This window comes from Lissotriton helveticus, chromosome 1_1 (genome assembly GCF_964261635.1).
Source record: "Lissotriton helveticus chromosome 1_1, aLisHel1.1, whole genome shotgun sequence".
Taxonomy (NCBI): domain Eukaryota; kingdom Metazoa; phylum Chordata; class Amphibia; order Caudata; family Salamandridae; genus Lissotriton; species Lissotriton helveticus.
The window spans coordinates 83,221,183-83,241,870 of NC_136057.1; the positions used below are offsets into that span (position 1 = coordinate 83,221,183).

At 48.8% G+C, this 20,688-nt stretch overlaps 1 long non-coding RNA gene across 1 annotated transcript in view; it reads left to right on the top strand.

Moving 5' to 3' along the window:
* The first annotated feature begins 430 nt into the window (after positions 1-430).
* The window catches only part of LOC144834371 (uncharacterized), a 62,523-nt gene continuing 42,265 nt past the window's right edge, over positions 431-20,688 (top strand). Inside the window, exons 1-2 of the long non-coding RNA XR_013593988.1 lie at positions 431-605; positions 753-872. This is a non-coding gene — a long non-coding RNA (uncharacterized LOC144834371). The remainder of the gene's footprint in view (positions 606-752; positions 873-20,688) is intronic.

Below are 20,688 nucleotides of genomic sequence, written 5' to 3' on the forward strand. Positions count from 1 at the left end.
AAATGCCTGTGAGTGGCTGTGCCTGACGAGATGTAACTGCGCATGACTATGAGGGTGTCAGGGTTCTAACTGGCTAACCAGCAGCTGGTCTTCAATTACTTGCACGGGAACAGAAGGTGCTAGCTCCCAACTCCCTTTCCAGATTTCCTCGGAGACAGAATTACATCATGACTCTAATTAACCCCAAAGGGGGAAGGGGGAATAGATAAAATAATAAAGAACAATAGAAGAGACTGGTTCTGGACCTTCGGGTTTTCTATCTGGCTCTTCTGTCAATCAACAGGTGACCAACTTGCTGAAGATACCTAAGGAAACCCTAGTCCTCTTGTTAACCAGCCCCTCTTCTTTTTTCTGATGTATTTCTTGATATTTCCCTTGGTCTGGAAACTCTACATCAGTTTTATGTTTAATTGAAGTCTTCTATTTATTCCACTAAGAGTTTTTTTTTTAAGTTTAGGATTTGAACTAACTGTTTTAATTCTTTTTTTAATCCATTTCTTCTTATTACTGAAAATAGCAAAACAACGTAATTCTTTTTCTTTCCTCAGATTCTGTCAAGAACAGTGTATCCACAATGCCACTGAAGAATTATTCCGATAAACAAGGTAAGTTCATTAAGAGAAAAAATAAACTCTATTCCTGTTTCATTCACAGTCTTTATTTTGTAAACATTTATCAAACTGTAACTTAGCTTAAACGTGCTTTTCTTCTTTTGTCTATTGGTTTTCTTTTCTCTGGAAATGCCGCCACAGCTGAGGTGAGAACACTGGACCAGATGAGTCGCGGCTCGACGAGATGAAGCCAACTGAAGTTTTTTCCTCATGAACTCTCCGACTCTTCACACTTGAATTCGTCAAGCGCTGTCACGAAAGGTATTTCACTAAAATGTTGCCGTTATGTAAAATGTTACTACTCTACCAACTATGAGCTACGGAACGCAGAACCTTCCTTGGTTTGGACTTTAGTGAAGTGCGCACTCGCTAAGGAGTGCGTGCGTCACCACAATCTCGCACAGGTGTTTCACTAAACACTAGACCGCTACTCGCCAAGACCGCGGCGGCCATCTTAGAGTTCCGTATCTGCCACAATTCGGACCAAGCAGGGTTCTTCTTTGATTTCCTCCTTCTTTTTGGCCAGCAGGAGTTCGTTAGGGAACAAGCTGATCCGACCTCATGTACAGGGTGACCAGCGGTCCTGACAGAGGGCCTGTGTTTCCCTACGAGTACCTAACACCTGTGTGGGCCTCTGTGTGCCTAAGAGTGTTTGTATTTATGTGTTACTGGGCGTGCCCGTGTCTTCCTGTGTGTCCCTTTGTGCCTATGACTGCCTGTGTGTGCATATGTGTGGCTTTGAGTGCCTATGTGGGCCTCGGTGTGCCTGTGTGAGTCCTTGTATGGCTGGGTATGGCTATGTGTCCCTGTGAGTGACTAAGTGACTCTGTGTGCCTGTATGTGCCTATTAGTGCCTGAGTGTGCATATGTGTGCCTCTGTGTATCAGTGTACCCATGTGTGTACCTATTAGTGCCAGTATGTGCCTTGGTATGCCTGGGTGAGCCTATGAGTGAATAGTTGGTGTGCCTCTGTGTGGCTGGCATGCCTGTGTGGCTATGAGTGCCTGAGTGTGCCTATGTGTGGCTGTGTGTGCCTATGCGTGCTTGTGTATACCTGTGTGTACCTATGAGTGCCTGTGTGTGCCTGTGCATGCATGTGAGCGCCTGTGTATGTCTCTGTGTGCCTATGAGTGCCTGTGTGTGCCTCTATGTGTGCATGTTTGCATGTAAGTGCCTTTGAGTGCCTGTGGGTGTTGTACCTGTGTGTGCCCAAGAGTGCCTGTGTGTCCCTGGAAACAAATGAGCAGTGGAATTTGCAGGCTGCGTGAGAGTTAATTCAAACACAGGCTTCTGTATGTTAAAGGTGTTCTAAGGCAGTGTGGACTGGACACACACCATCACGTTTGCTACTGAGTGTGCATTTGTCTGCTCTGCATTGCTATGTAGTTGTCCCTGACTGGTGTGTGGTTGTTCATGTCTGATGTATGGTTGTCCCTGACTGGCATGTGGTTGTCCCTATCTGGAGTGTGGTTGTTCCTGTTTGGTGTGGTTGTCCCTGTCTGGTGTGTGAGTGGTTGTCCCTGTCTGGTGTGTGGTTGTCCCTGTCTGGTGTGTGGTTGTCTCTGTCTGGTCTGTGGTTGTCCCTGTCTGGTGTGTCCCTGTCTGGTGTGTGGTTGTCCCTGTCTGGTGTGTGATTTTCCCTGTCTGGTGTGTGTGGTTGTCTGTCTGATGTGTGGTTGTCCCTGTCTGGTGTGTGGTTGTCCCTGTCTGGTGTGTGGTTGTCCCTGTCTGGTGTGTGGTTGCCTCTGTCTGGTGTGTGGTTGTCCCTTTCTGGTGTGTGGTTGTCCCTGTTGAGTGTTTGGTTGTCTGTCTGGTGTGTGGTTGTCCCTGTCTGGTGTGTGGTTGTCCCTTTCTGGTGTTTTGTTGTCCATTTCTGGTGCGTCGTTGCCCCTGTCTGGTGGATGGTTGTCACTGTCAGTTATGCGGTTGACCCTGTCTGGTGTATTGTTGTCCCTGTCTGGTGTGTCGTTGTCCCTGCCTGGTGTATAATTGGCCCTGTCTGGTGTGTGGTTGTCCCTGTCTGATGTGTGGCTGTCCCTGTGTGGTGTTTGGTTGTCCCCGTCTGGGATATTATTCTCCCTGCCTGGTGTGTGGTTGTCCATGTCTGGTGTGTGGTTGTCCCTGTCTGGTGTGTGGTTGTCCTTGTCTGGTTGTCCCTGCCTGGTTATTCCTGCCTGGTATGTGGTTGTCCATGTCTGGTGTATTATTGTCCCTGTCTGGTGTGTTATTGTCCCTGTCTGGTGTGTGGCTGTCCCTGTCTGGTGTGTGGCTGTCCCTGTCTGGTGTGTGGCTGTCCCTGTCTGGTATATGGATGTCCCTGTCTGGTGTGTGGTTGTCCCTGTCTGGGGTGTGGCTGTCCCTGTCTCATGTTTGTTTCTCCCTGTCTGGTGTGTGGTTGTCCCTGTCTGGTGTGTGGTTACCCTGTCTGGTATGTAGATGTCCCTGTCTGGTGTGTGCTTGTCCCTGTTTGGGGTATGATTGTGCCTGTCTGGGGTGTGGTTGTGCCTGTCTGGGGTGTGGTTGTGCCTGTCTGGTGTGTGGTTGTCCCTGTCTGGTATGTAGATGTCCCTGTCTGGTGTGTGGTTGTCCCTGTCTGGTATGCAGATGTCCCTCTCTGGGGTGTGGTTGTCCCTGTCTGGTGTCTGGTTGTCCCTGTCTGGTATGTGGAGGTCCCTGTCTGCTGTGTGGTTGTACCTGTCTGGGGTGTGGTTGTCCCTGTCTGGTGTTTGTTTCTCCCTGTCTGGTGTGTGGTTGTCCCTGTCTGGTGTGTGGTTGTCCCTGTCTACTACGTAGATGGGCCTGTCTGGTGTGTTGTTGTCCCTGTCTGGGGTGTGGTTGTCCCTGTCTGGTGTTTGTTTCTCCTTGTCTGGTGTGTGGTTGTCCCTGTCTAGTATGTAGATGGGCCTGTCTGGTGTGTGGTTGTCCCTGTCTGGGGTGTGGTTGTCCCTGTCTGGTGTTTGTTTCTCCCTGTCTGGTGTGTGGCTGTCCCTGTCTGGTGTGTGGTTGTCCCTGTCTGGTGTGTGGCTGTCCCTGTTTGCTGTGTGGCTGTCCCTGTCTGGTGTGTGGTTGTCCCTGTCTGGTATGTGGATGTCCCTGTCTGGTGTGTGGTTGTCCCTGTCTGGGGTGAGATTGTCCCTGTCTGGTGTGTGGTTGTCCCTGTCTGGTACGTGGCTGTCCCTGTCTGCTGTGTAGTTGTACCTGTCTGCTGTGTGGTTGTCCCTGTCTGGTGTGTGGCTGTCCCTCCCTGTTTGCTGTGTGGCTGTCCCTGTCTGGTGTGTGGTTGTCCCTGTCTGGTGTGTGGTTGTCCCTGTCTGGTATGTAGATGTCCCTGTCTGGTGTGTGGTTGTCCCTGTCTGGGGTTTGGACATCCCTGTCTGGTGTTTGTTTCTCCCTGTTTGGTGTATGGTTGTCCCTGTCTGGGTGTGATTCTCCCATAGAGTAGAATCTCAGACTTTTGTTTATTGCACTTGATCTGTGCATCCGCCAGCCATTTAAAGATGGAAACTAGGCACTGTTGCGCCACTGAGACGGAATCTGATGTTTTGTCCCAGGTAAACAGCAACTGAATATCGTCCGCATAGGCCATCACCTTAGCCCCAAGCTCCTCTGCCAGATATAGCAATGGTGTAACATAAATGTTAAAGAAGAGAGGGCTAAGGGAGGAGACCTGAGGGACTCCAGAAGTAACCAGCTGAGGGGAGGAGGAGAAAGGAGGGAGCCAAATCTGCTCAACCCGCTCCTCCAGTAAAGACCTAAGCCAACCCCAGCTCCTGACACACCAATCTCTGCTAGTCAGGCCAAGAAAAGAGCATGTGGGACCGTGTCAAACGCCGCTGAGAGGTCCAGCAAGATTAGTGCTGCCCTCCCGCCGGTGCCGAGGCACTCCCGGATAGCCTCAGCCACCTCTACTAAAACTGGCTCAGTGCTGTGAGAGGCTCGAAACCCTGATTGAGCAGGTTGCAGAAGTGCCTCAGTCTCCACATATTCTGTAAGTTGTTTATTGACCACCTTTTCACAGACATTGGCAATAGCCGGAAGGAGGGAGGTAGGCCGATAGTTACCCGGTTTAAAGGGATCCAGAGAAGCTTTTTTAAGAAGCTGCAAAATCTTTGCCTGCTTCCACCCTGGACGAACAGCCGCTGTCTGAAGAGACAGATTGACGATGAAGTTCACCTTAGTATGTACACTCTCTGCACCTGCTGCCAAAAGCCTGGTGGATAAGAGTCCGAAGGAGAACCGGACTTGAGCCCCCTGAGGATTTTAAGAGATTCCAGGGGGTCGACTGCTCTAAATGCTGATGGAGAGCAAGTGGAAGCAGCAGGTTGCACCACCAAAGGACCCTCACAGCAACCATTACCAGAAAGAAATGTAGCCTGGATGGCCTGAATTTTATCTCTGAAACAGCTAGAGAGCGTGTTACCCAGGCGAGAGAAGATGGAGTCACACTCGCTTGAGCCAGAGGTGACGTAAAACTCTCCGCTATGGCAAATATTTCTTTAGCGTTATTCCTGGCAGAATCAATGCAAGCTGCAAAGAATTGCCCTTTAGCCAAGGCAATAGCATTGTAGTCAATTTTTTGCATTGCTCTAAGCTTCCTCTTGGCTATGGGACAGTAACCACTCCTGAGCCAAGCTCGCTCCAAAATCTTGCAATCATGTTTAGCAGCTTTAAGAGTCAAGTTGAACCAGGGTTTCAAGGGCGCATCTCTGGCAGGTCTGACATGCCGAAGAGAGGCTACAGAATCAGCCGCCTTCGCTACCCAACCAGAAAACCCCGACTTACACTCCTCCAATTCACCTGACAAGACAGGCCTAGAGAGATCCAGAGCTTGTTTGAATTCCAGAGGATCAATTTTCCCAAAAGCTGGTAGGAGCGCACCTCTGTCTCTGCGCTAGATACCATCCAAGAAAATTGGATATAAAATGATCAGACCAGGACACCGGGCAAGGATCTTTTATGGAGATGGGGAAATTGGAACAAATCGGGTCCAATATATGGCCGGCCTTATGAGTAGGAAGGCTGACATGCTGACTGAGTTTAGCTGGTTGTAATATATCCAGCAGGTCAATCACCTCCCTGGTATCAGGTTGATCCAAATGGATATTAAAGTCCCACAGAACCATATAGTGAGAAAACCTTAGCGCCCTAGAAACAATAGCGACACCACAGGTCTGGAGAAATGGACCCGCAGGACCAGGGGGCCTATAGATCAGGGAGGCTCCCAAGGTAAAGTGGGCTGAAAAGCGGATGCGTTCACGTTTATAAACTTTATTCGATGATTCATAAAAACATCATAAAAGTATGCTTCACTAAACTGTAGGGTAGAGGTCCACCAGACCAACAGCCCCGACCTCCTTAATATCATTCTAAAAGATGTCCGGGGTCGTCCCATTCTGAATATTTTTAACATCTATGCACGGGGTACAAAGGGAGGTAGACAGTCGCCCACAATTGCCCACTTGGAGGGCTTGTTGAGGACAACTCCCTATAAGTCATGTACCTTAGTTGCAGGCGATCTAAATTGTACGTTCGAGCCATTGGGCTCGGACGACACTTTGGATCTGGAGGAGGAGGACCAGAGAAAGAGGGATCCCAGCCTTAGAACTAACCCCGATTAAGAGGTGGACTGAAGTGGCGCTTCAGATCAACACCCTTAGTGTGGAGTTTGATCTGAGGGCGCACAATGGGAGGTCACGATCAGACAAGGCGGGTGTCCACACTTACAACAGGCCCAATCACACGTCGAGAATCGACTACATCTTGCTCGACATGTGCCTATGGACCTCGGTGAGGGACATGGTAATCATTCCGTCCGTAGAGAGCGATCACAACTTGCTCTCGCTGACCCGGACTCCCTGGTGGTCAGTTAATAGAGGGGGTACATTGCCTATTGTCACTGCCATCTCTGGGGACTCAACTGTTTCACACTGCGGCAGGCGGTTGAAGTGGCCAAAGCTTAAGCTCTCTTTCGAGAAGGTCGAGGCAATAACGCTACTCCTGACTGCAGCCCAATGTGATTTGGATAACCCAGAGGGAGGCCCGGTGGGGGTGTCAGGGAAATTCTGCGTCCTGACTAAGGCCATAAGCAATTTGTTTATTCTACCAACGAGACATATGGGGGCTAAAACAAGGCCTTTAAGACGACAAGGATGGTATACCCACAACTGCAGGGTAAGGAAGAAAATGTTGGTGGGTGTAGTTAAGTCAAAATCCCAAACTAGGATTAGGGAGGCCCGGAAGCTCTACTCCCAGAGTCTTCAAATAGCAAAAAAAGAATGGGAGGATAAGTTCTGGGAGGACCTACTAGCCGCCAGCAAAGGAAAAGATGCCAGGGGCTTCTGGAATCTGGTGGGTTCTAGGAGTTGACCCGATGACACATTGAGGAGTTGTACCATCCCGTCCCAGACCTGGTCCAATCATTTTGGGGCTTTATACTCCCCGGTAGAAGGGCCCCTTAATGAACCTTTTGTTCCTTCCTCCCTAGCTTGGAATGTAATTACTGACCCTTTCACCGTCCGGGAGGTAGCAAATGTAATAAAGTCCTTGGTACCCTTGAAAGCAGCCGGCCCTGATGGGCTTCCGGGGGACTTACTTAGAGCATACCCGACCGAATGGGCCACCCTGATCTCCACCCTTCTGAATGCCATCATGGAAGGCGGACCTGTCCCAGAATCTTGGAAGGGGGCGGAGGTGGTCCCCATATTCAAAAAGGGATGTCGGGAGAACCCAGGGAATTACAGACCAATAAGTCTGATTGACTCAACACAAAAGTGGCGGGGAAGGCGATTTTAGGGAGGATCCTCCACTGGGTGGATGAAAACTATATCCTATCTGACTTCCAGGCAGGATTCCGCTCAGGAACGGGCACTATAGAACAAGTCTTCAGACTTATGCTTCTGCACTGGAATTTGGTGGAACGGGGTACGGGCAGTCTCTACTTGGCCTTCATCGACCTGAAGACTGCCTTCGACCTGGTACCAAGGGAGAAACTTTGGAGGGTTCTCCAGGGCCTTGGGATCCCTCCCTACATTCTGTCGCTCCTGATAAAACTTCACACTGACAACTTTGCCCAGGTGCGGTGGGGCCAGAGTGGGGAAACGACCGAAAGGATCCCGGTGTGTAGGGGCGTCCGCCTGGGTTGTGTGCTGGCTCTCACCCTATTCTCCCGGTATGTAAATGGTGTGGTAGAGCATCTGCTTCAAGATCCTGCTGATGCACCTTCCCTGGGGGGCGTACGGATCCCCACATTATTGTTTGCGGATGATACCCTCCTCATCTCCAAGACTCCACGGGGTCTCCAGAAGCTTTTGACCCGATTCCAGGACTTCTGTTTGGCAAGGGGATTGGTGATTAATGTGGACAAAACAAAATATCTGGTCATGCATCCACCACGGAAACTAGGACGCCCTCCAGTTTTGAACTCTATCCCGCTTGAGAAAGTTTCCGAATTTGATTACCTGGGAATACGCCTGTGTGACACTATGAGCTGGACGTCACAAATCAACAAGATGGTCCTCAGCCACAAAAGGGTAGGGGGTGCGTTGCTAAAGGAGTATCATGCCTCATCTAAAGAGTCTGTGGCACCTGCAATAGACATTTATAAAGCAAAAGGAGTCACCTACGCACTTTATGGGGCGGAGTTATGGGGCTTTACTAATCTGGAGTCCCTATCCAAGTCAGAGAGCAAATTTCTGAAGACTTACTTGCTCTCCCCTTGAGTACTCCCACAGTCCCGGTTTGTTTAGACGTGGGCTGTAAGCCAATCAAGGACCAGGCTCGTCTCCGGCCGTTGCTACTATGGGCTCGTTTGTGGAGGGTGCCAGAGCTAAAATCTTATGCTGACGGGCTGTCTGAGGTGATGGAAATGGGTGGCTGGCACAAGATCAAGTGGCTGAGGGAGATGAAAAACCTTTTGGGGGAGCTGGGCTTGGGAGACTGTTGGACCACAAAATCTGCCCCACCCAAGGTTATCCTGAAAAAACTGTATTGGGACTGGGTCTCCTCCCAACTTATTGGTAACCCACGTCACTGCAATTCGACCGCAGCATTTCTTAGAATCAAGGACGTGGTGGCCTACGAACCCTACCTGGATTTGATCACCATGCCAGTTGATAGGGCTCTTTACATCAAATTCAGATTAGGCACTCTCCCGATTGGGGACCTCATATCCCGATGGATATCGCCAGTGCAGATTTAGCCCTTTTGTGCTTTCTGCCCTACAAGGCCTGAGACGGTGGCACATATTCTTTTTGAGTGCCCAGACTATATCCGTCCAAGGAGGTGCTGGCTCAAACCTCTATTTAAACGCCTTGGGACACGCGAACATTTGGTGGCGCTACGTATCTTGTTGACAGACACATCTCCTCCTATAGTTTGTGGTATTTCTAAATTTTTAAAATGGTCGTGGATACTTCGCAGAAACAGACTGTCTATTTCAATTTAATCTAGTTTTAACTAATTTATTTTATGCATAAAATGGCATTTTTAATTGTTCTTAACTAGTGAGACATTTGTATTGTTTATCTGCAGTTTTCCACTATTTGTAATGCTTTTAAGATACAAGTGTTTATCGAAATAAAGCTTTTCAACAGCAACATAAAAGTATACAAGATCATATAGAGTCACATTAAAAATAGAGAAAGGGGAACAGTGGACTAGCAGCACAGATGTGAACCAACATTAAAAAACCATACTTTTTCTAGCCCCGACTGATTTAAGAATATAAGTTGCAATAAAAAAACAGATGTCCGGGGTAGCAAGGGTAAATAAAAATCTCATGGCATTAGCGGTAGTTAACAAAGAATGTTTTTTTAAACAACGGTTTAAGGTATAAAACTCGTAGAGATTTGTACAAAGGGCATATCAGCATAAAGTGCAACGTGCTTTGCTTCGTGATTCCGTCACACGGGCAGGGGGTAACAGAGTGGATGTTTACACTTGGGTATGCAACCAGGTTGTGCACAATGCCTAATCTCAATCTAGTTAAAACATATTGATGAGATTGTCAAGTAATTACTCTCAAGTACATAGGGAGCCCAGCCCCTTCATCCAGGTTGGAGAAATAAAAGGCATGTGTAGAGTAATCAATAGATTGATTTCTGTGGGTATTACGTTTGTGACTCAGGAAGACACCTTTAACCTTCGACTTTGGAATATCCACAACACATTTAGGGTCTTTAAAAACATCCATGTCAAATAGTTCTTTGAAGGTTGAGATGATGTATTTTAGCCACGGAATCCGGAGGGCATTATCCAGGCGTAGACAGTCTTGTATTATACGCCTGGTAAAGACGGTCTCATCTTTTAGCCAGATGGATCGCCAAACCAACAGGGGTCTCAGTCCAATCAGGTCGGTTATATGGTCCAGCCCTAGTTCTTTATGGGTCAATTCCGTGGAGGCCGAGGATGGGAGGCATAAAAGTCTCTTAAGAAATACATTTTCCTGAGTTTGCACATCTTTGTGAGGCGAATGGCCCCAAACCCCCAAGCCATAGAGGGCAATAGAAGCACACCTGTGACGGTAAACATTCAACATATCTGGTATGCGGCGACTTCCTAGTTTAGCAGCAAAACGAAATACACTTAGGGATGCTTTGCCCATCCTGGATTTAACATTAACATGTTCGGGGACCCATGATCCACCGTTATTAAAAGTAATGCCCAGATAACAAAAGTTATTCACCACCTCAATACGGTTGTAGGAAGGTGGCTACCTGACTATGGTTACCCCAGATTTTTTGCCTGTGTTTAGCTGTTTTTTTGACTTAGTTGACCTGGTTCCCTGCTAATCAGGGCCCCAGGCCATCTGCTCTCTCTGTAAAATGGATTCCATGTACCCTAGGTACATACCACAATTGGAAATGGACTCCTTGTCAGCCCCTGTATAATGCACTATAGGTGCCCAGGGCATAGGGGCCACCAAGGCCTACCAGGGGCTGCAGCATATCTTTTGCCACCCCTGGCTGGTTCTTAAATTGACACAACTGGCTGATCACTCAGCTGGGGTAAGGTGGTGTAATCACCCCTTACTTAGATATAGTATACCTATATCTAAACCTATATCTGGACACATATAAACCTGTGAGCCACTCCTATGGAAGGCCTCATCAATCCTGGAGGCAGAGTGCGTGGTTTAATGTGAGATGGAGCTCTAGCATGAGCTGAGCCTGTCTGCAGCTGTCGGGAACAACTCCCTAAGCTGTTTCAGGATAATGCCATACCATATACTCTTAAGTGCCTTTTAATCCTCGCGGTTATATAGCAACTCTGGTTTGGCTTTATCAAAACATGTTGTGTAAGGTGTCATACGATTTGGAATACTATCCCCTCGCCAGTTCTGGCGACGGGGATAGCATTCCACCCCTCTAGAGGGGTAAGACATGTTACTTTACTTAAATGCGGTTAATTTCTTAAAGGACCTTAGATCCACAAAATGGATGCCTCTGCCACAGACAAGAGTCTGACCCCCTGAAGCTGACCGAAACTCAGCCAAATGGGGCCTGGAAAAAGGGTTTCCTGTCGCAGGGGGGTGTTACCACCCTCCAGACAGGAGATAGTGGATTGTAGCAGGGAGGTTTGAAAGAAACCAGACACTGCTTGGGGCGCACAAGGCTGCCCCTTGCATAATCCGGCCAAACCAGTTCTGGGGCACTCCAGCCCTCGTGCCAGGGCGGCCTGGATCAAAGGAAGGGGGTGTATCCACCCACTTCCTGGGTCCCACCCATAGGAGGGGACCTAGCAGGTAATCCAGCCCCCAAAATTAGTATAAGACTGGGAGCAGTGCCAATGCACTTCAGATTATCCTGATGAAACATAAGAAACGAAACTCTGGACCCTTCGACATCCTACTCGACGTAGAAGCCCGAAGAATCTCCCTTGTGGTCAAGGAGTGACCACCCTGTGCAAACAGGCACCATCCAGCCATCGACGTCTGCTTTGTCGCAGTTCCCGCCGGAACTCGAGCGACAGAGATCGACGAGATCAAGCTTGCCTGCCTTCCAACAGCCCGATCCACAGTCCCTGCAGAGCTGAGACCCGTGGAGGCGACCGGAAGCGTGGGGCACGCCATCTTGAAAAGACCACGAGACGCTGACCGTGCAGCCCACGAGTGACCCTCGAAGCTGTACACCGGGGTTTGAGAAGCCCCAACCCTGAGCCACACTTGCACCGAAGTTCAGCCCTCCACACTCGACGAGTGCTGCGTGGGGCCCTTCTGCTTCTTTTGGCTCAACGCGTTGGCCCGGTCACTTGCCAGCCGGCTAGTGGCCCCTGTGCCGACGAACTTTGAAATTCGACCTGCAAATCTGGTTGCTCCAGATCTGCACCAGCTCCCCTGAAAAGGAGCCCCCACTCTGACCCTCCTGGTTCGAGTGAGAAGCAATCTCCCGGTTCCGCGTGGATTGCTCTTGCCAAGTGTTGTTTGCTCCAAACTTGAAGCCGACTGCGCCGACGGTGAGAACCCTCATGGGACAGATCGTGACCCGCTCCTGGACGTCGCAGATGCCCCAGAGCCCACGTGACAGCGGAGAGAAGCTCCTCGACGACCACCTGATTGCGCCCGACATTGCCTGGTTCCGTCCTGGTTCCACCCTGGTCACTGCTGAGTGACCCGGACTCTGTCCCCTCTGCTTTCAGGTACTTTTCGACTTGAGTCCCCCCTTGGACTCCACCGGGCACTTCTCTTTCACCCCGCCTGCAGCCTTCAGCTTCAAGCACCAAGAGCCTGCGTGACGAAACCCGACTCAACTTCGACCCTGTGCACCCGCTTCCTGTGGGTGAGGTAACTTTGCTCCGCCGGTGTTCCCACACTGGTACACATCTCTAGGGTCTGTGTCTTAAGTTTTGTTCCTCTAGGTTCAGCGTAAGTGTCCTTAAACTTTAACTTTACAACTTTTACGCACCATTGGTTAACATTGGTGCATGCGTGCGCTTTCCGCACTGCACCCGAATCCCGTGGGCCTCTCCCGACTTCAGCATTGCTTGTCCCGACTGCTCCCAGCGATTCCCTAGGCCCTAGGCCTAACCACTGTTCGATTGGTATCTCTTATACCACTTGTTTAGTATATGGTCTGAGTGGCCCCTCGCCCTCATCCATATTTGTGCAACTTTGTATGTTTAAACTGTGCTTTTGATTTAACGCTTGTGCCCCTTTATTCATAAAGAATACTGGGGATTGTTTTTAGTAATAAATACATATATTTTTATAATATATACTTGTGTGGTGTCCTTTCGTTTGATATTACAGGATTGTATGTGGTAAAACAGCTCGCTTAACACGACCTCTTAAGTTAAGCCTTTAGGCTGCTTAGTCCATGCTACCCCTAGGATAGCTTGTCTAACAAGGTTGACTTACAACCAGACACCATAAGGGATTGTTTGGTCTGATAACAGGTGGTTCCAGAATTGGAAACATCACCTATCAGGCCAACTTCTCACAACGGTTATCTCTAAAATAAAATGATTTACGATTATTCACTTTTTTACTGCAAGCCATGATGTAGGTTTTAGAATTATAGATTTTAAGTTTCTTCCCCTGTATAAAGTCATAAAAACAGTTCATTAATTTCTGGAGGCCTAGTGGAGTTCTCGAGAGTAAAACAGTGTCATCTGCATAGAGCAGCACCGGAGTAGGGTGTCCCTCCACTAGCGGGGCGTCAGCTTGTATTTTTTTCAGTTCTGACTCCATAGAATTAATAAACAATGAAAAAAGCAAAGGGGCCAGGACACAACCCTGTCTAATGCCAGATCTTACTCTGATTTTCTTGGTACACTCTCCCTCCTGACCGAAGCGAATCTGGGCTGATAAGTTGTTATACAGTCTAGCCAGAAAATGGATTATCGCTGCCGGGGCACCCATTCCGATTAGGGTAGACCACAGCAAACGGTGGTCCACCAAATCGAAGGCGCTGGAGAGATCAGCAAAACAAAGGAACAGGGAACCCTGCTTGGCTTTAGTATATTTCCCAATTATAAGGTTAAGATTAATACCCTGCTCGATGGTACCAAGACCCTTCCTGAACCCGTATTGTGAATCTGCAAGGATCTTGTTGGTGTCGGCCCATTCCTCGAGTCGAAGTAGCAAAACCCTGCTCATGATTTTAAGCGAGGAGTCCAGAAGGGAGATAGGGCGGTAGTTCTTGGCCTCTCCTCTATATCCCTTCTTGTAAATGGGTAAGATAACAGATTCACTCCACGTAGAGGGGGTGGTGTCATTAACAGCGGCATTGAACACTTGTGTTAATAGGGGGCTCCACTAAGTCAAATCCGATTTGTACAGATCGACCGGGACCCCGTCCGGTCCAGGGGCTTTTCCTCCTTTACTACTTTGTATTGCCAGGTCGACTTCCGAGATGGTAATCCCCAGACACACATTAGAGTTAAAGGGGTTAAAGGAGTTTACGCCAGTGTTATCCAGTGCCCTGCTGGAGGGATCAAATCCCTGTAAAGTATTGAACCCAACTGTCCTCGCTTACTTGGGCCGTCAGTACTGGGAAATCCTCTTTCTGGAGGAAGGGGCTATTAATGGAGCTCCAGAATAGTTTACAATCCCGTAGAGCTGCATCTTTGGTTAAATCTTCCCATGCTTGTTCTCTTAGTTCTTGTTTCCTGCGTTTGATCTCACATCTATAGGTGGCCCTTAATAGAATTACTGCTTCTCTGTCTCTTGGGTGGTGGGTTAAGGCCCTCTTTAGATTTTGGAGTGCAAACGTACATGCTTTATCAAACCAGCCCTGTTTAGCCCGCTTGGTAATGCCCTTAGTAATAGTAAGAGAGCGTGAAATTATATTACCCACATTTTCAAAGTCGATAATAATACGACTTGGGGGAGCATCAACCTGAAGACAGCGGAGAATCTCCGCTTGGCCAGTTTTCACAATTTTCTTTAAAAGTTGGTTACAATTATTTCCAGCCCACTTGATCCGGATACCATTTTGTCGGCAGGGTAGGATCTCATCCACTATCCTTCCCGTATAATGGGTCTTGGGGCCCCAAACAAGGGTGGACAGAGTAATTGCATTATGGTCACTGATTCCATTGTCTACAGTGATTGGGACAGAACATAAGGGTACCAACTGTGTTGTTATTAGCAAGTAGTCAATAACAGAGGTACAATTTCTCCCGGTAAAAGTTGGGACAATATTGCCCTCAAAGTCCGGGGCAGGTTGATGGATAACCAAGTCATGTTTTAGCATGAGGGTATTAAGGGAATCACCGTAGGGCGTATGGATAAAATGGGCCAAATTTTCCCCGTTGTCCCCATCGAATCCGCAAGCATTAGCATTTGAGTAGGGACAGGTTTTTATATAAAAATCACCCCCCAGATGATATCATAGGACTTACGTGTGTCATTACAAATTTTGAGTATAGCTGACTCAATCTCAACTACAAAAAGGGTACTCTTAGGATCAAAAAGGTTATTGTAATGATTAATCAACAGAATGTTTCGGCCCCCAGGGTATTCCAGTCTGAGTAATTGGGTGTGTGAGCCCACATGAGAGTGGGACATCACAAGAGCTGGGAGGCTTACGGAGAGTAGAATCAGTAGAGTACCCTTTGCCCTTCCCACAGTGGAATCTTGTGCAGGACAGTTGTAAGAAGTAAAACCATCTAAATGGATGTCGGAAGTGGACCATGTTTCTTGGAAACAGAGGATGTCAAATCCGGAGATAAACTCCTTCCACCCCAGAGCCGACATCCTCTGTCGCCAACCAGCAATGTTCCAGCTTGCCAAACGATGGCCCTGTTTGCAGAAATCCACTGCCAGCTCGATAGGGGTACAGTTGTTAAGGGGAACCCTAGTTGTTGACTGTTCCTCCGATGCGCCCAAAGCGTCAGGCAGCAGGGAGGGAACCATTCTCGCAGCATTGGGAACAGGTACACTTGACAGTGTTTTAGGTGGTTCAATGGGCAGCAAACCTACAGTAGGTTCGCTGACCATATCAACATTTTCTGCTAGATCATTACCCAAAGCCAATTGAGAGGACGTAAAAACGCAGACTGGGACAGAGCGGTAGGTTTCTTTCCATAGTTCCTGGGTCTTCCCCTTCGTTCAACCCTAGACCAGTCAGGCCCATCTCTACCGTGTGTACCAAGAGTGGGAGGAAAAAAGAACGACACTGGAAGGGTCTGGATAGTTGAATCCAGGGATCTATTGTAGCCGGCACAGATAAAGGATACGGTTCTCGTGTCTCTAAAGCTAACCCTAATGCAATCCCCATTAATGGATTTAACCGTCTTACCTACCCAGGGTACCCTCCTTACCATAATAATCTCGTTGTGGAGGTGGGGCGGGAGGGGTCTATTCCAATTGAGCCATTTTACGACTCTACTTTTCAAAGAGCTAAAGGATTCTGGTTCGCCGGGTTCCAGGGCGGGAGCACCAGCCAAGACCACCATATAGCGGTTTGCTTCCGGAGGGAGATCAGGTAGACGGGGTCTACGGGCTCCAGATATTTTAATAGGGGAGCCATTGGATCCGTTAATCATAGGTCCAGAAGGGCGAATATCACAGGGTGGGGCTACTGATGGTAGCGGTGGCAGAGCACTATTACACTGGGGTAAATTCTGGGATACAAGGGGGGGTCCCTTCGGGGTTATTGGTTGGAGGGGGGCTGGCTTAACAGGTACAGGAGCAGGAATGGGCAGGGGAACCAAAGGGGTATATGAGGTATTAAGTTTATTAACAATCGCTAGCACTGAGGCAGAGGTTTTCTCGATGTTAGACAACCTAAGTTCTATCTTTTCACTTTTTGCCTCAAGTGGAAACAGAATTGATTTAAACAAAGTAGCCAAGCTTTCAATGGATACCCCATTAACAGAAGAAGATACTAACGGAGGAAGCATAGAAGGTGGTATAGAATCATGATTAAACTTAGCAGATTTAACATTTCTAGCAGGTTCCCTAGAGTGTGGTCTTTTCCTTTTAGCCGTAGCCCCTATATTAACCCCCTGAAATGAAGTACTGGTGTTAAAAATGTCATCAGATACGGAATCTGTAGAGTCAATAGAAACATGATTCGCATCAGGTATTAGATTGATATCTGATAAAATATCGTGCACAGCAATAGCAGGGTCCAGGGGGATCTGATGGTCAGCTACAGGGGGTGGAGGATGAACTTCAACCAAACTGGTTGCAGGTGCGAGTGATCCGATGGGTGATTTGGCGTGGGCGAGTATCCCAAGAGAGGATTGCTTAATGCTCATTAATTCACTTGACAAACGCTTTTCCAGGAGGTTAATTTCCTTGTCAATAATTGAATTAGCCCTTATAAGAAATTTGTGAGCGACAATTTACTCCGAGATTCCCGCGAAGTCATATATACCAGGAACAGATGCGGAGATTATTCAGCAAAAGTTAGAGGGATGGCCCAGTCCGGTCACTCCTGGTCACGAACGGCCACAAACGGGCCCGCTCTTGGCCCGATCTTCGCCCGGCGACGCTCCCGCGTGCTCCCGCACAGCGGGGCACAACAACCAAGAAATAGGGGCGGTTACAGGCTGTAGGCGGAGCAACAGGGAGAGCGGACCAAAAGATGGCTGTAGGTCAGGCAGGGACTCCTGGGAGATGGAGTCCCTGCAACGCTCGCAGCCCTGTTGCGTGCCTCCACCAAGATCCCACAGTCCACAGCTCCTTCGAGGCGTCCGGTTGTCTCTGTCCTGATATGCAAAGCAGCACCCGCGGAGCGGGTGCTGCGAGGTCCGGGAAAGCAGAAGATGCAGCCGTCGTCCCGGTGGCAATGACTCCCCACAACGCAGAGTCTTCAATAGTACACCCACGATGTAGGAACAGGCTGGCAGTTTAAGTTCCCTCAGGTGGGCTGTGGGCGGAGCAACAGGGAGAGCGGACCAGAAGATGGCTGTAGGTCAGGCAGGGACTCCTGGGAGATGGAGTCCCTGCAACGCTCGCAGCCCTGTTGCGTGCCTCCACCAAGATCCCACAGTCCACAGCTCCTTCGAGGCGTCCGGTCGCCTCTGTCCTGATATGCGAGGTCCGGGAAAGCAGAAGATAGCAGAAAGCAGAAGATGCAGCAGTCGTCCCGGCGGCAATGACTCCCCACAAGGCAGAGTCTTCAATAGTACAGCGGATGCTAAAATAAAGCACCTCACAGCCTGCCCATGCAGTAGTGTCCAACGAAATTGTCCAGGGGTGCAGAGGAGGAGAGGCCTGTTCAGGGGTGCAGAGGAGGAGAGGCCTATCCAGGGGTGCAGAGGAGGAGAGACCTGTCCAGGGATGCAGAGGAGGTTGTTATGAACGTATCTAGGACCCTATTTAAATATTCCCGATTCATGCCCTTATGTCGTTATAACAAATCATATCCTTATAAAGGCATAAGAATCATATCCATATTTAGTCATAGCCAATGCAGTCCAAATACGGCAAGGCTACTCCCATAGACACCTAGAAAGTACAACGCGTTCTTTAAACAAACCAAGCCTCCAGCAGCCCGGGAATTCCCCCTATTTTTGTTTTGTTTTGTCCAAGAACTCCTGGAGTCCAGAAAGAACTGTAAATTCTTAGTGATGTCTTATGTCCAACCTTACGTCAAACTCGGCACCTTCCAGGTATAAATATACCAGCGTTTGTCTTAAGAAGCACACGGTGGTTTGGAGCAGATCGGCTATCTACTTACCCGAAGCCCAGCTGTAACGAGAGCCGAAGGAAGCCGACCCTCCCATTGACGCACTGAGAGAGACGCTGTCTTTTCTCCTGCCGAGAAATCCAGCTCCAGTGTTTCCAGTCACCCTTGCGGGTTGCTGGGAGATCGAGTCCTGAGAAAGAGATACAAGACCACCTTCATTCTATAATCAAGGTACGGAGCTGATTAGATCCTTAGAGAATTCTTAATTCAGATTCTTGGCAAAAACTATCTTAACTTAAATTGCAACTTACTTACTCCTTCCCACGTACTAGGCTTAGGTTAGGTACACCGGGGTATGCGTATTTTAGAAACACCAGTTGAGCACGTTTAGTCAACTTTTATCATTGTATGTATTTTATCCATTTTAAGCATCATATGGCTCAGAAACCATATAAATGCTTTTACAGTATTATTTAATAATACTCCTTTTACTGTACGCACTTTACTTTATGACAAGTATTGCAATTGTGGCAATTCACTTCTCTTGCATGAGAAAGAAGACTGCTCAATAAATAACAACTTTTATTGAAAACGCCCGTCTCTCTATTTCTCTGCTCTCCTGGTGAAACTAAGCATGCACGATTGACTGAGTGAAATAGCTGTCTATTGTTTTCCGCGACTCAGGAGATATACTCCTTATTCTGGGGGCAGCAAAGTTGTCATGTTTATGCGGTTGTCAGAAACTAATCCCTTCTTGTCTATTCAGGAAAGTTAACTCCTTCCTGTTCACTCGAGAAAGTTTCTAGTGACCTCTGAGCTAGCTGGCATTCATAATTAAGTCTAACATTTTCAGTGGAGACCTAGTCGACCTCAGTCCTACGTCTAAACTATCATTTATGTTATTCCAATGCGCAGAGCCTATTGGGAATATAGGAACTACACTACAAGGTGAAGCCTGTCCAGGGGCAGAGGAGGTGAGGCATGTCCAGAGGCAAGAGGAGGTGAGGCCTGTCCTGGGGGTGCAGAGGAGGAGAGGCATGTCCAGGGGTGCAGAGGAGCTGATGCCTGTCCAGGGGGCAGAGGAGGTGAGGACTGTCCAGGGGTGCAGAGGAGGAGAGGTCTGTAAGGGGTGCAGAGGAGGCGAGGCCTGTCCAGGGGTGCAGAGGAGCTGACGCCTGTCCAGGGGGCAGAGGAGGTGATGCCTGTCCAGGGGTGCAGAGGAGGAGAGGTCTGTCCAGGGGTGCAGAGGAGGAGAGGCCTATCCAGGTGTGCAGAGGAGAAGAGGCCTGTCCAGGGGTGCAGAGGAGGTAAGGCCTGGCCAGGGGTGCAGAGTAGAGGAGGCCTGTCCAGGGTGCAGAGGAAGAGAGGGGTGCAGAGGAGGTGAGGCCTTTCCAGGGGGCAGAGGAGGTGAGTGTGAGAAGTTGGCCTGGTATATGCTGTCCACTAGTTATAGTGGGCTCCTTGCACCAGTCCAAACAACCCTTATTGATGATAGATTAAAGACAACCTTTATTGAAAGCTGTCCTAGTGGTAACTATGGAGAGCAGCCTTCAGGCTAAGTCTTCGAAGGATTATGAAGCAGCCTGTTTTAGCAGTCTATAATCTCTTCAATGACCAAATGAGAACCATATATAATATTATTTATTCTAAAACACACCCCTTAGTCTCTTCATGAGCTTAGAATTCGAAGTACACAAGTTACAAGTCAAATACTCACAGTAAATAGCACAGTTTACGATAGGCCCCTGGGGGGACCAAACCATATACTAAAATAGTGGTATAAGAACCACGACTTGACTGGACACAAGGCCTAGAGCCTGTAGAATCGCTGGGCCCCTTTGGAACCACCCAATGTAGTGACACAGGGAACCCATGGGGAACGCGTGCAGTGTGGGAACACAGCCGCAAGCGCCGTTAGCTTCTATGGGTAAAGTCGCCGTTGGAAATTTAAACTTTAAGGACACTTAGAAGTTGACTAGGAACAAACCCTTTTGGACTTAGATGGTTCTAGGGCCGACACTCACGGGAGCACCGGAGTACTCGAGTTACCTAACCCAGGAAAGCCGGGAGCATAGGTGCCAAATGGTGTCGGGTCACGTCAATATTTTCAATGACGAGTTGCTGCAAAGTGCTGCTGCCGGGAAGAGTAGAAGTGTCCAAAGAGATCCAAGCCTGGATCGAAGATGAGAAGAACCTGAAAGCAGAGGGGCAGGGTGTGGGTCACTTGCCAGTGACCAGGGGCATGATAGTCGAATGCCCACCGATGTAGGGTGCTTTAGATGAGGGGAAGCTTGACTCTTCAGCCACGGGGACCAGGAGGCGTCGACGACAAACAGGAGCTGGATTCGAGCTGTCCCACAAAGGATGTCGAGAGTTGCAGGGTCGGTGCCCGGATTGGATCTCTTCGGACACTTCTCCTCTTCTCGGCAGCAGCACTTTGCAGCAACTCGCTATTGAAAACGACAACGCGACCCGACACCATTTGACACCTATGGTCC